An 11,145-nucleotide genomic window follows, 5' to 3' on the forward strand; every position below is an offset into this window, starting at 1 on the left:
AACAGTAACAAAACAGAGGTTCTCTTTCTGGGTCCAAAAGTGGCAAGAAATAAACTACCAGATTTAATTTTAAATCTTACTGACTTTCAAATTACACCTGGCTCAGCAGCAAAAAATCTTGGCGCCATAATTGATTCAGATTTATCTTTCGATCAAGACATAGGCAGCATCACTAGAACAGCTTTTTTACACCTTGCAACATTGCCAAGATAAGAAATGCCTTATCCCTGCATGACACAGAAACACTAGTACATGCCTTTATTACTTCTAGGCTATTGTAATGCACTACAGTCAGGATGTACGAGCAGGAATCTAAGCAAACTTCAACTAGACCAAAACGCTGCAGCCAGGGTCCTCACTAAAACTAGAAAATTTTATCATATCAGTCCAGTGCTATCATCACTTCATTGGCTCCCTGTTAAATTCCATATTAATTATAAAACTCTTTTATTGACATATAAAGCCCTACATGGGCTTGCTCCTAAGTACCTGCAAGACCTTATTTCCTATTATGAGCCATCATGACTGATCAGATCCCAGAGTGCTGGCTTATTAGTAGTTCCTAGAGTTCATAAGGCTGCAGCTGGGGGAAGAGCTTTTTCGTATAAAGCCCCCAAACTCTGGAATGATCTTCCAGAAAATGTTCAGGACTCAGACACAGTCTCAATCTTTAAAACTAGGCTGAAAACTCACTTGTTCAGTTTAGCTTTTGGTAGGTAATGTTCCCCTCAGTTAAAGGCAGCAGATCCAGGGGTCCATGGACACAGGGAATTACAGTAAACTGAGACGCTGGTGCTGTCATCCCACTGCTCACACGCGGTCACACAGGTTTGTGGATGGTGGAGCGGAGGGATGCCAAACTGTTTCAGAGTGTTCTCGTGTCTGTGTGTCCTTCTGGTTCTCTCCTTTTAGTTAAGCTGTTATAGTCAGATCTGCCCGTCATTAGCCACACTCTGGAAACGTTCACATTCCCTGTTTTACGTACAAACAGACAGAATAAAACTAATTCCATCTACCTGCCGTGTTTCCGAGTATACAACTGCCCACATATCCAGCAGGACCTTGAAGGGCGACTGACTGTCGAGCCCTCCTGCTACCCACTTCAAACCAGCTGTCCACACCCCAGCTACCGCCACCTGCCTTGGACTAGCTGCCCATCCTACATTGATGTTTTCATAGTCTCCTAGGTATTACTACTATTAATACTACTGCTATTAATATTAGTAGTATAATCACTGGATGGGTCCCCCCTTGTGAGCTTTGGTTCCTCCCAAGGTTTCTTCCTCAGCTCTGAGGGAGTTTTTCCTTGCCACCATCGCCCATGGCTTGCTCACCTGGGGGTTTTTACATTCTTGTTAAAATTTGTCTTTTCTGGAATTCTGTGAAGCTGCTTTGTGACAACATCAGTTGTAAAAAGTGCTATACAAATAAATTTGATTTGATTTGATTTGATTAGAGAAGGCCTTGCTTATTTCAGCAAGACAATGCCAAACCACATTCTGCATGTATTACCACAGTATTGCTTCATATTAAAAGGGTCCGAGTGCTGAATTGACCTGTATGCAGTCCGGACCGGTCACCCACTGGAAACATTTTGCACATTATGGAATAAAAAAACAACAAAGGAGACCCTAATCTGTTGAGCAACTGAAATCCTATATCAAACAAGAATGGAAAAACATATCACTTTCAAATCTATAGCAGTTGGTCTCTTGATTTCCCAAACATTTACAGCATTGTTAAAAGAAGAGGTGATGAAACACAGAGGTAAACATGCCCCTGGCCCAACTTTTTTGAAACATGTTCATTCAATAAAATAATAACTTCTTGTTCAACATTTGATATGTTGTCTTTGTACTATTTTCAATGAAATATAGGGTTTAACTTATTTGTACATCATTGCATTTTGTTTTTCTCTAGTACAGACTATTTCACATCAAACAACTCTTAATAAATTTGCTTACATCTTAGCCATTTAATTATACAGGACTGCTGAATTTTCCAATTTCCTTGTTCATAAAGAGGCCACTGAGTGACGGGTGAAAACTTAAAGGAAAAACCTCAATAAATGACTAGAGTGACATAACGAATGCAGATGCTTCCATGCTATTACATGATACAATTAAGCAATTAACATCTTACCATTTTCTGCAGAAAGTATACAAATGCTGAGCATGCCTTAAACTAGGGTTATTATTAAGGCACGAATGGCAGGATGTCACAGAGACTGGCTAGTGTTTAAATATGAGTAGTAACTGAAGTCACCTCTGCGTGAAAGACATCAGTAAATAGGAATGGAAATTGTAAATGAAAGCACACATGCAATGACTGTGATGCTCCTGCAGTGCGATACAACAGCTGTTCCTCAGGTGACTGAAAATGTCAATGCAGGATGATAGAGAACGCAGTTCCACTGCTCCACTGCCTAATGCCAGGGGTTTTATGCTCCTCTAGTTGACGCTTGGCATTAGGCACTGTGACCTTAAGGCTCATGTGCGGCTGGTCCAGTGCTACTGACAGGGTTTCAAGCTGAAGAATATTACGAACAGCGCCCGCTTGCCTGTGTCAGCAATAGGTGAACCTTAGCGTAGCTGAATTCGCCAGTTAAAATGTAGACTAACTTATGTAGGGCATGTAGTGTAGGCTACCTCTAAACTAAACGAATACGCGGACGACTCTCTGGAGCTAGGCCGGATTCAGCCGCCTATGAGGAGAGGCTCACCTCGTTACAGGACCAGCGGTGAAAGACAGCGAGCTCACACAGTCCTTCGGTATCAACGTGCGATCGGTTAAATCGTCTCAGGCAATCACGACGGCAGGACAGCAGGAAGCATGTGATGAGTGTTCCTGTATCGCTCACACTGCGGTCATGAACTAAGCACTAGCCTCACTGGATTCTTGGCTTGTCACGTGGATATCTAGCCGTAATGTGCTTCGTCCTGTTGAAGCGAATAAATCAGCTCAGCTTCGGTGCGTTCAGAGACAGCCCTACGAAAACAGATCCGCGAACAGATAAAAACAGCCAGAAAAGCTCATCGAGTTCCGCATACAAACGACTTTCATGGAGGCTCGTGGCGAATCGGTGCGTGTGGTTCCATAGTGTAGTGGTTATCACGTCTGCTTTACACGCAGAAGGTCCTGGGTTCGAGCCCCAGTGGAACCAAGTGTTTTTGAGGATTAAGACTTGTTCCAAAACAAAACCCTTGCAATTACCGAGGACCCAAATACAATTCCTGAGGAGTCTGGGAGTTTTTGGTGATAACAAACACAACGAAGGGCAGAGAAGCAACCCTACATCCTAATCCACATCCGTACTGTACTGTACTGACCGATGCGCTCCTTCATCTTAGCATTTCCCTACATTTACCCCAAAGTAAGCTCACACCAAAGCTACGAATCTAGCATCATACAATGACTACTGGCCACTGATGATCTGTAAATATTCTGAGAAACCAACTACAGTTTTCGCTTTCCTGAGCACTTTCAGACAGCAGTACTTTTACTTTCTACTCAAGTACATTTGTAAGGAAAGGGCTGTTACAGTTTAGTCATCAATTTATTTTAGACCATGAATGCACTGAAAAGAGAAAAAGAATGTCTCAAACTCTAGTTCCTGTTATGATAGATGCTGGCTGTCCTTTGCTTTACTCAGTTACTCAGTAGGCTACTTAGTAGAATTGGGCTTGGTTTACTTCTATTTTAAGGTTCTACTCAATTTAGTTTCTGGAAAGATACTTTACTTCTGCACGAGTCATTATTTCACAGAAGTACCAGTACATCATATTTACATATCCACATTGTCCTACGTCTCTGCACAAGATGTGACTTGAATAATTAATTCATATGTGACCACTCACTTTTTGCAGTGAGCAGCATTTTGCTGCCCAAAGCAGGTCTGACAAACCTACTTCGAGGGCCCATTTTGCCTATTGTCGTGGTGTCGGAGTACATTTCAAACCTTGAACTGTAGGTCAGAAGATCGGAAAGTAATTCTGTCTAGCTTCTCAGGATTAGGGACCCGCGTTACATGCGACTCTATTGTGTAGTGCTTGTCACGTCCGTTTTACACGCAGAAGGTTCTGGGTTCGTGCCCCAGTGAAACCAGGTGCTTTTGAGGAATAAGAAGCAGCCCATTCCAGGTGGTGGTGCTGAACTACCACCGTGGCGACTTTAGATGCCACACACCTGGCTATAATGACCGAATGCCCCTGAAGCCACTTCCCATTAAAAATCAGAACCATTCATGTTTAATGGCTCTAACGACATTTTTTCAGCTCGTAGTTTATAAATATTCGCCCCTATTAAGGCTTTAAACTTACAACGATGTAAGACGGCAATCCTCGCACCTCCCATGTTAGTGTGTGGTTCATAGTGCAGTGGTAATCATGTCTGCTTTACACGCAGAAGGTCCTGGGTCATAGCCTCAGTGGAACCAGTTGCTTTTGAGGAATAACAAGCAGGGTGTCGAATACAGGGCGCGGAGATCTACAACCCTGGAGAGCTTAGATCCCGCACAATGTTGTAGTTCTTGGTGAAAAAATAATAGCGCAAAAGCGGCTCTGACCCGAGCACAAAGAGCTTGAACAGAAGAAAGTGGAAAGATTAAAAACACTCAACGTTCACCACGTCCAGTTACTGACACACTGATAGGGTTTTAACTGTTAACAAAGGCTCAGTAACACAGACTAATGAGGATCAGTCTCTGTTTATATTTAACAAACATTTGCGACTGAAATCCAGTTTCTCTGTTTTAATGCCCCGTTTTAAACATGCAGGCCTAACCCCGTTACACGTATTGTGTCACTTCCCACACCAGCGATTACAGCAAACACTAAAACCCAGTCAGCGGGCTCTGGACCCGGGCAGACGAGGGAGATTTTCAGGGGGCTTTAAATCTCTGATCTGTACCTGTTCACGATGTGCACTAAAGAGCAGCGACGGCGTCATGTAGTCAGTTATAAAGAGGGAGAAACGGATTGGCGAGCGACTCGCTGTCTGTGCTGATGAAGCTGGAAAAATAATGTCTTAGCGACCTCTACTGTTCACTTGGTGTCAATCTGCAACAACGTGTTAATCAATAATAATAATAATAATAATTTGTAAGCCAGTGTGCAGTATTATATGAATATATAAAATATACCTGGAGACCCATTCAAATGGATTTTTACTTTCCTGAATATTTTCATAAGATAATAATATACTCAAGTATATTTGTAAGGTAGTGATGAGACATTTACACAGTTACAATTTAGTCATTAACCTTTGGTTACTAATTCCCTCTTAGGTTTCATTTTGCCATATTTTATTGGTGACAGCATCTGTACTGACGTGTGATCATTTCCATGTGTTTTTGAGGTTCTGCTCTACTTTTACGTCCATAATGTGTCTTGTATGATTCATTTGTGACAGCTCATTTTTAGCATTCAACAGGTTTTAGTGCTCAAAACAGATCCAAGAAACTGTTTTGAGAGCAATCCTTTTTCTAAGAGGGCCCAAGAGACAGTTTGTCCGTTGTGCTGAAAAAAAAAAAATCAAGTAAACCATAAAAAGTGTCTGCTTGTTCCAGGTGGTGTCCAACAGTCAGTAATGATGTTTAGTGTTTTGCTGATGGGTTGATATCACAGCATAAAGGATTCTAATGGTTTAGCATGTATTCTGGGCCTGATTCTACATGCATTTGATGATTTCCAGTGGGATCTAAAGGTGTTCAACTGGAAACTATTGTTATCTAATGATAAGCATTAACCCACTTACCATTACAAAGCAAAGCCATCTGGTTTTTAAAAATAATGGCTCTATTTTTGAGCTTGGTGTTCTTTGTGGTTTACATATATCTGTCTCTATTATGTTTTTACACCCTAAACTGTATAAGACTAGGAGTTCTTCTGATTCAGGTCTTGCATCACTGAGCTCTTCATGTGGTTCCATAATGTAGCGGTTCAGTTATCATTTCACAGAAGTAACAACACATCATCTTTCCATATTCACTTTGTCCTGCTTCTAAGCCCACAAGGTGACTTGGATGATTCATTTGTCACCACTCATTCTTTGCAGTGAGCATTTACTGCTCAAAACATGTCTAACAAACCTCAGGTCGAGGGCAAGTTTTGCCTGTTGTCGTGGTGGCCCACGGTGTAACATTTCAAACCTTGAACTATAGGCCAGAGGATTGTAAACCGGTAAGAGCCATATTATCTAGATTTATGTCTAGGTTCTAGGGATTGACAGCCTGTTGTCTGTGTGGTTCCATAGTGTAGTGGTTATCACGTCTGCTTTACACGCAGAAGGTCCTGGGTTCGAGCCCCAGTGGAACCAAGTTTCTTTTAAGAAATGAGAAGCAGAGGGGCCCAATCTAGATGGTGGAGATCTACAACCCTAGAGAGGATAGATCCCGCACACATGGCTGTGCTGTCCGAATGCCCCCGAATTCCTTCATTATCAACATTAAGTGTGTTGGGTTATGTTTGGAGGTAAACTCTGGATAGTCACCACGTCCAGTTACTGTACGCGTTGTTTTTAACGGTTAACAAAGGCTCAGTAACACAGACTAATGAGGCTCAGTCTACGTGGTTATTCAACAACCCCAGGACCTTCTGCGTGTCAACCCGTTTTAAACATGCAGGCCTAACCCCGTTACACGTCTTGTGTCACTTCCCACACCAGCGATTACAGCAGACACTAAAGCCCAGTCAGCGGGCTCTGGACCCGGGCAGACGAGGGAGATTTTCAGGGGGCTTTAAATCTCTGATCTGTACCTGTTCACGATGTGCACTAAAGAGCAGCGACGGCGTCATGTAGTCAGTTATAAAGAGGGAAAAACGGATTGGCGAGCGACTCGCTGTCTGTGCTGATGAAGCTGGAAAAATAATGTCTTAGCGACCTCTACTGTTCACTTGGTGTCAACCTGCAACAACGTGTTAATCAACAACAACAACAACAACAATAATAATAATCAGCCAATGTACAGTATTTGCGAATATAAAATATACTTTGGGACCCATTCAAGAATAAAATATATTCTAGAGGTGGTTAATGAAATTTATTCACTTTCATTTTGATGGATTTTTACTTTGCTGAATATTTTCATAACACTTTTTAGAGGAAGGACTCTTAATTCCTCTATTTTATATTATTCTGTTGCAACTAAATTATTGACATTTAAATTGTTTTTATTTTATTTATTTTTTCATATTTTTACTCAAGCTTAGGCTAACCCACGAAACTCTGGTGATTTCTTGTCATATTAATTAGGAACGGCCAAAATTAATCTAAACCTCTTTTGTGAATAGAGACCAATGTGTATATTTCTTTTTCTGCTGTTTTGGGATTTTGGAGATCTACTTGTGATGATAAGACTTTAGAATCCACTAATGATGATAATGATTTCAATATCAATACACTAATGATGATAGTGATTCAAATATTATAAGAATGTGACTACACATAATTTTCCAGTATCCACTTGTCTCTTTTCCCACTTTTAAGCGCTTGGTGTAACTTGCATGGCTAATTTGTGACATTTATTTTATAATCAGCAACACTTTCTGCTCAAAACAGGCCAGACAAACTATTTTTTTGAAAAGGGCCCATGAGGCCTTTTGTCTATTATGGCAGTTTACCTGAGGTGAACCCCATTATGTTTTATAACCTTCAACTACAAGATCACAGTAAGGTGTTATGTGTGGGTCCACAGTGTAGTGGTTATCATGTTTGCTTCACATGTAGAAGGTCCTGAGTTCTTGTTCTAAACTAAAACTCTTGCTATCAGCAAGGACACAATACCATTGGTCATTTCAGTGTTCTGGTTTAAAAAATGGAGCAACAACGAGTAAAGCAGTCTGAACTGAACAGAAGAGAGTCTTCAGGCAGTGGAAGATTAAACACACTCGAAACCTTCACGATGCCCATTTAGTGTAACCATTAGTAAGGCACTCTTCAGTTTCCAGTGATGGATTCTGTGGGGGGTTGCTCATCTTTTGACAATGATTTTTGCATCATGTTGGAGCTGTCCAGGGTTCTGAAGTGGCCAATTTTTCTGTACATATGGATTTGTTTAAAGAGGCTGTCAACGTATTGTGTTAATCTGTTTATGATATGGCTACAGTGCCCTGCATCCATATATTACTGACTTTCAAAGAAAGAACACTGTTGGTCATTTTGATTCAGAGCTTTTTTGATACCTTCAAGAATCTGAGTTGGACAGAACAACACGCATTCTCTCATACCAATCAGAATGAGGGTAGATGTGTCTTCAGCTACTCATCATCATAGCCCTGGTCCATGCAAACCAAAATCTCTTTAATCGTGCCTGACCGAGTGCTGTTTAGTTGGCTAGTTAGATTGCATAATAAAACATCCCTTAAAATCCATATAAATCCCTTTAACACACAGCTTTAATAAAAATATATCTGCTGTGGCAACATTAGGAAAGATCAATTTCACAATTTACTCATTTTGGGCTTTGGGAAGCAGCTCTTTCACATAACTGTTCTCTTTTCCTCTCTTTTTACCTCTCTTTTTGAGTATCAGCTGATACTGATCTGTGTCTCTGATTTTCCATTTTTTTAAGTGTTTAATTACTAAGCTTTTTAATGAGCTATTTTAGCTTTTTAGCTACTGTCATACAAAAATGTATTACATGAAATGGTTATGAATACGCTGAACAGTCCCAATGGACATTGATATATTATAATATTGAGATAAAGTTTTGGTCTAAAATGTATTTTTTTTATAAGCCATTTATAGTAGAGAGGTATATCCAGGGTGTTGGAAGGTAAATCAATTTACAAAATATGCTCTTTTTTCAGATGTACCACTATACCAGAAAAGGGGAAAACAGGTGTGGCAATGGGTAATTTGATTAGTTTATGAATATGCATTAGTTTATGAATATATTAAGAGTTCCTTTCACTGGAGCTAAGGGGCCGAACCAAACTCCTGAAAAACAACTCCACACCATAATCCCCCTCTACCAAACTTTACACTTGGTACAATGCATTCAGACAAGTACCGTTCTCCTGGCAACCACCAAACCCAGACTGGTCCATCAGATTGCCAGACAGAGAAGCATGGTTCATCACTTCAGAGAACATGTCTCCACTGCTCTAGAGTCCAGTGGTGGCACTTTACTTCACTGCACAACACTTTGCATTGCACTTGGTGATGTAAGGCTTGGATGCAGCTGCTTGGCCATGGAGACCCATTCTATGAAGCTCTGCACAGTTCTTGAGCTAATCTGAAGACCACATGAAGTTTGGAGGTCTGTAGCAATTTACTCAAATCATCAAATCAAATCAAATTTATTTGTTTAGCGCTTTTTACAATGGATGTTGTCACAAAGCAGCTTTACAGAATTTCGGAAAAGACAAAGTTTCAACAGGCGGCACGGTGGCGTGGTGGGTAGCACTGTTGCCTCACAGCAAGGAAGGCCTGGGTTCGATTCCCCGGCTGGGCGACCAGCGTCCTATCTGTGTGGAGTTTGCATGTTCTCTCCATGTCTGCGTCGGTTTCCTCCCACAGTCCAAAGATATGCAGTCAGGCCAATTGGACGTGCTAAATTGCCCCTAGGTGTGTGAGTGACTGTCTGTGTCTGTCTGCCCTGCGATGGACTGGCGACCTGTCCAGGGTGTGTCCTGTCTTCCGCCTGAAGACTGCTGGGATAGGCTCCAGCAACCCCACGTGACCCTGATGGAGAAGCGGCTTAGAAAATGGATGGACAAAGTTTCAACAGGACTGTAAGAATGTACAGAAACCCCCTGGTGGGCAAGCCAGGGGCAACAGTGGCAAGGAAAAACTCCCTTAGAACTGAGGTAGAAACCTTGGGAGGAACCAGGCTCACCAGGGGGGGACCCATCCTCCTCTGGTCAAACTACCTACAAGTGATTATATTACTAATATTAATAGCAGTAATATTGGTGTTAGGAATAACTAGGAGTCTATGAGAACATCAGTGTAGGGTGGGCATCTTGTCCAAGGCAGGTGGTGGCAGCTGGGGCATGAGCAGCTGGTCTGAAGTGGGTAGCAGGAGGGCTCAACAGTCGGTCGTCCTTCAGTGTCCAGCCGGACATATGGGTGATTGTATACTCGGAAAGAAAGCAGGTAGATGGAATTAGTTTCATTCTATCCGTTTGTACATAAACAGGGAATGTAAACATTTACAGAGTGTGGCTAATGACTCCGGCAGATCTGACTATAACAGCTTAACTAAAAGAAGAGAACCAGAAGGACACACAGACATGGTAGCACTCTGAAACAGTTTGGCATCCCTCCGCTCCACTGTCCACAAACCTGAGTGACCACGTGCGAGCAGCGGGACGACAGCACCAGCATCTCAGTTTACTATAATTCCCTGTGTCCATGCATCCCTGGATCTGCTGCCTTTATCTAAGGGGGAACATTAGCTACCAAAAGCTAAACTGAATAAGTGAGTTTTCAGCCTTTTACTCTGCACTATGCACTATGCACTTCAGCATCTGCTGCCCCCGCTCTGTCATTTTATGTGGCCAACCACATCATGGCTGAGTTCCTGTCATTTCCAATAACATCTACTTTGTTATAATACCACTGACAGTTGACTGTAAAATATTTAGTAGTGAGGAAATTTCAAGACTGGACTGGACTGCACAGGTGGCATCCTATCACGGTACCACGCTGGAATTCAGTGAGTTCCTGAGAGCAACCCATTCTTTCACAACTGTATGTAGAAGCAGTCTGCATGCCTAGGCGCTTGGTTTTATACACCTGTGGTCATGGAACTGATTGGAACACCTGGAATGAATGATTTGAAAGGGTGAGTGAATACTTTTGGAAATACAGTGTATCTTTAGGGTCACTGAGATAGTTTTAATATTTTCACATTTCAAATATTTTAAATATCCATTTAATAGTTTTAAAAACAGTAGTCATGTTTTTAGCATTTAAAATTTTAATAAAGAGTTTTAATGCTATAAATCATCTTATAAATTATTGATTACAGTTATTTGCAAAAGTTTGGCACCCCGCCCAAAATATTTGTTTATTACTTCTGAAAATTTTTGGCTAACATTGGCTTTTGGACAAAATAAAATACAAAAATGGTTAAAAACATTAAACCATCAACATGTAACAACTTTTTACTAAACCTGTTGCATGTTCTGCTAATTCTTA

At 41.3% G+C, this 11,145-nt stretch overlaps 2 non-coding genes across 2 annotated transcripts; both read left to right on the forward strand.

The window, feature by feature from the left end:
- The first annotated feature begins 3,090 nt into the window (after nt 1-3,090).
- Nucleotides 3,091-3,163, forward strand: trnav-uac. Its single transcript has one exon. It is a non-coding gene; the product is annotated as a tRNA-Val (tRNA).
- A 3,079-nt stretch (nt 3,164-6,242) lies between these two features.
- Nucleotides 6,243-6,315, forward strand: trnav-uac. Its single transcript has one exon. It is a non-coding gene; the product is annotated as a tRNA-Val (tRNA).
- Nucleotides 6,316-11,145: the final 4,830 nt, after the last annotated feature.

The sequence above is a fragment of the Pygocentrus nattereri genome, chromosome 8 (genome assembly GCF_015220715.1).
Source record: "Pygocentrus nattereri isolate fPygNat1 chromosome 8, fPygNat1.pri, whole genome shotgun sequence".
Lineage (NCBI taxonomy): Eukaryota > Metazoa > Chordata > Actinopteri > Characiformes > Serrasalmidae > Pygocentrus > Pygocentrus nattereri.